Raw genomic sequence first — 4,768 nt, 5'->3', positions numbered from 1 at the left:
ACCCACCCCAGCTGCCTGAGACATTCCTGTTACTGTAAGTAGCATCCTTTTATTCTCACAAAGGTCCCCTTTGTAGGATAATCCTATACCCACCTTTGTAATGAAGATGGCAGTGCGAGATGTGTGGATTCACACTGGTTTTGCCTAGAGGGCGGTGGCTACTGCTTCCCCTGCAGAGGTTGCAAGACCATATTAGGGATAAGAATGACTCTGAGCTTGTTTGAAGCATTGGCTGTTCACTTCTATTTGCAAGGAATCCATGCAACACACAACTCTCAAGGATACTCAGGTTTAAGAGATGAATTGGTGGCGGTGGAGGTGGGGGAAACTGGGAAGGGCTGTTTGTGGAATGTAGTTCTCATTTATTTACCAACCCTGAACTTGTACATCCCTGGAGAGTCCCTTGTAGGAAATAAGGAATGATTTTGCTTTCTGCTTGTTGTCTAGATTTCACCTACTTGTCAGTGCATTGGAATAACGCATTCAAAGCAACTACAAAGGTTCGGAGATGGTTTGTGAACAGCTACCACTGACTTCCTTGGCACCTTGAAAGAGTCACTTAATCCTCTGTGACACTGAACTCCCTCATCTCAACAGTGAGTTTGTAATCCTTGTCTCCTTGATTCAGCTGAGCTAAAGGATATAACAGCTGAGCTAAAGGATGTAACAGTTAACTTTTGCTGTGTAACAGATCATTCCACAACTTATTTCACAACTCTGTGGTTGGGCTGGACTTCTGGCTCACCGTCTGCTTGGAGACAGGTGAGCAGCCAGTTGACCTGGAATGGCCTCAGGCATATGTCTGTCCTTGTTTCAACCAAGCTGTTGGCCAGACAGCCTCAGCTCCTCTCTGTGTCACCGTTCATTCTTCAGCTCATTAGCCCAGCTCATCTATCTGGCTTCAGTTTTCCAAGCAAAAGAGTAAGCTCCAGGCTCACTGTGCTGAGCACTGTCTAGTGTTTTGCCTTTTGTCCTCACACCTCTATGCCAAGTTGGTAATATTTAGATGAGAAACCAAAGGGCATGGTCTTGTCAGTCTTTCAAGTGCCTGCTTGAATCAGTTCACTTTCTCTATGGCCAAAGCAAGCCATGTCCAGATGAAATCAATGGCAAACTGACTCCCCCTCTCAATGGAAGCAAAGTCATCTCACAGTGCAAGGGCTTGGAAGCAGGAGGAAAAGAATTTCTCACCATCTTTACAATCCACCACAAAAATCAAGTGAGATATGTGAGGAAACTTCCTATGAACCACCGCCACATATAAAACCTATGTATTCTGGATCAAAGAGCCCCCTTAAAGCATTTTGGGGAACCCAATAGCTCTAATTAAATTCCCAAGCTGTAATTAAGGGCTCCGTCTGCCACTGATAGGTGCCGATATATGCCTCTTCCATCTTCCACTGCACCTTGTTCCTCTACTGGCCTCAGGGGTTGCTGTTCCCATCAAGCTGCAGTGTTCCTGACAATAGTGCAGCCCTCTGCCAGGCTTGGCAACATCTCCCCAGAAATTCCATCCAGTTCTGGTCCCACAAGATCCAATATTGTCACCCTGGGTTCCAGAACTTACAAAGTGGATGGAAATGCTTCCCCTTCCTCCTTTGATTGTTACTTTCTTTCAGGGAAACCTCAAGGTAACTTTGCTGGGGTCCTCTGCCTCCTGGCATTTTCCAGTAAAATAATTCTGTTCATCCTCACTATAGGTTCCCACTCCAGGATCATAGACATATTAGCCTGGAGGCAAATCTAAGACATCAGCCACCAGGAGGGACCCTCCAGTGATTCTCCCACTTACAACTCTTAAAGGTTTTATAAGGCAAAGCTTGACAAAGTTGATGTGTTGTTTCTATGGAACGAGCTCACTCCCAGGAGGTTCCTCAGAATCTCCTTGAAACAGATTTGAGTTGGTTCCTCTACTCTGTAAGAATACAGGCTCTGGGGGCAGAAATCAGTTCCAGGCTGGACTCTTTACTGTGATCTCAGCAAATCAGGAGTCTCTCTGAGCCTCAGTTTCTTTATCTGTGAAATAGAGATAATGAAACCCCTAATCTGTTAGAACTATCATGATGGCTAAATTACATAAAGCTATAAAGGAATAGAACAATGCAGTGGAACAATAAATGTTGATCTTGGTTTGTAAGGGCTTCATTATTCTTACAGAAAGTGAGCACTGCTGAGCCTCTCGCTGGGAGAGGACAAGGACTTGCCAGTGAAAAGCCAAGAAGATGGGGGTGCTGTTTCTGTCTGCATGCAGCGCTCATGCCTGGCCCTCAGGACAGAAGGCCAGCTCTTATCAATAACTCAGATTTCATGGGATCCAGCAAAAAACCCGCTTTCTTTTGTCTTTCCATGGCAAGTCCATTTTGTAGGGGAGTTAAGGTGCTCCGGTCCATCTAACTATTTCAGTTCCTGTCTGAATGTCTGCCAGGCTGTTAGGAGAGTGTTGGTAACAAAGATAAAAAAATGTATTTATAAAGAATGTGAGTGAGTGCGTATAGATGTGTGGGTGTTTTTGAAAGTCTGTATAAGTGAACTCCTGATTCAGGATTTGTCTGTGCTGGGGGCAAAGGCTGTCTTGTGCAAGTCTCGTTAGGAGAGTGACTGGTTGAAAGCCAGACCCAGATTATCACAAATGGATGCAGAGGGAGGCTGAAAATCAGGCCTCCTGCCCACTCAGCAGTTCTTGGCGCTGGCCCCATCTCTGCCATATAATGCTGTTCCTGCATTAGATGCTGCAAACACAATTGACTTCTATTACTTATAAAGCCAACCACTTTACTTCATTTAAACATTTAGGATGGACTTCAGAGATTTCTGAGAGGCTGGACGACACAACCAGCCACAACCAGTCCATCCTCAAGCCACCACTCAGACTGCATAACAAGAGAATATTCCTTCATTCTACATTCAGCATCCAGTCTCCATTAGAGAAAGCTTTAAAGGTTGCTATTTCTGCATTTGAAAGGTTTAATCCGAATATACACATTCCAAAAATCTTCTGTTCTTGTCATTTATTCCTTAGATCCATATTCAATGTGCCATCCTTGCACTAGACTGGGGAATATAAAAATAGATCATATATTGAAGAAACCTTCAGGATGCTCACAATCTATCATGGGAAATAGAGGCAAAGAAATTGGAATGACATAATGGTACTAATGCTTGATGATGACCAAAAAACAAGGTCACTAAAACTCATCAAGGAAGATATGAGAGAATCAAGAATGGGTTAAGAGTTGAAGAGATGTTCCAACGAAATTCTAAAGGAGCTTAGAATTTTTTTTTAATGAGAAAAATGGAATGAAAAGTGTTCTGGGCCAAAAAGTGTTGGGAAAAAAGTGTAGAAATTGAATTCAGGCAGATTTGGCTAAAGTCATGGCAGCTGGCTTGACCTTGGTGAATTTCTTCATTTTCCTCAGATTAAGCTACCTCCTCAACAAAATGGGGCTAATTGAGCTTCCTAAGATTAAGGTGGAGGTTAAACATAAGCAAATGACTAAGAGGAATGTGACCCATGGCGGACACTCATTACATAGTGTCTGTTATTATTAAATTGTGAGGCCAGAGCTAATAGCAGGAGCAACAGACCACAAAGGGCTCCCTTGGGGGGATTTATCCTATAGACAAAGACTCCTACTGATGGTTTTAAGCCAGGAAGTAGCATAGCCATGTTTTGATTTCATTAATGATGAGATTAAAGATGAGCTGAAGGGATAACTAAGGACTGATGACAAAACCATGAAAATACTTAGCTTACCCTTAATCATACAAGGACAAATTTTCTGAATAGGAACCTTCCATCGCAAGATGCTCATCCTTTTCATGAAGTCTTTAAGTTTGGGGCATGAATCCTATTGGACATTTTGTTCAACATCTGAATTTCTTCACCATGGAAAATTGACTCACATGTCATCTAAAAATTATGAAGCGAGAGGATCATCACTTTCGACTCCTAGTGTTTCACCCTCCCTGCTTCTTCACACCAAGACGTGGCTCAAGTTACACCGGCATGGATTGAGGAACAGGCATTTCTCTGGCAGTTTCTGTTTCAGCTTCAAAAACTCCCAGTGGAATACTGTCCTCTTGGTACTTCCTCAGGGTATATGCTTCCTGCAAAGAAAACAAAAATTCTAAAGACTGTGTGTGTGCGCATGTGTGTGTGTGCATGTGTGTGTGTGCACTCCTACCCATGAACATCCAGTGACCTTCCATCATGAACCTCAAACATCATGTCCTAGGGAACAGTCCCTGACTCAGCCTCCACCCCCTTCCCTGTGGAAACAGTTTGCACCTACCATCTCATTAGTTTCATGGTGTTGCAATTAATTCCTTGTCCATGCCTGCCTCCCTAACTCCCAAATCTGAGAAATGAAAATTTCCCTATCTTTACTTCCACCACAGGGCACAAAGCCTGGTAGACAGGAATCAAATCTTCTTGAGTAGATACATGTGAGTCCAGTATCATTTCAAAGTCCCCCAGATTCCAGTTTTGTCCTGAGCGAGGTTAGGACTTACACACCACTGGGATGACAACATAAATCAGGGAACCTCCAGGCCAATGCAGGCTCCTAACTACTCTGCCTTCTGCTGTCTGTACACACGAGCAAGGAAGCTGCTTGCTCACAGAGCCATGTGGATTAGCGGAGAGTAGATGTGCATTTCTGGGACAAGCTCTGACCTGTGGGAACTGGAAGCTGTTCATCCTTCATGCCACCAGTGTCCCAGGAGAGGGGCTATATTATTTGTGTTAGAACATACCTGGCTCACCGAG

This window comes from Talpa occidentalis, unplaced genomic scaffold, assembly GCF_014898055.3.
Source record: "Talpa occidentalis isolate TD23 unplaced genomic scaffold, MPIMG_talOcc4v2.1 talOcc4.10, whole genome shotgun sequence".
Classification (NCBI taxonomy): Eukaryota; Metazoa; Chordata; class Mammalia; order Eulipotyphla; family Talpidae; genus Talpa; species Talpa occidentalis.
This window is presented reverse-complemented; position numbering follows the sequence as displayed.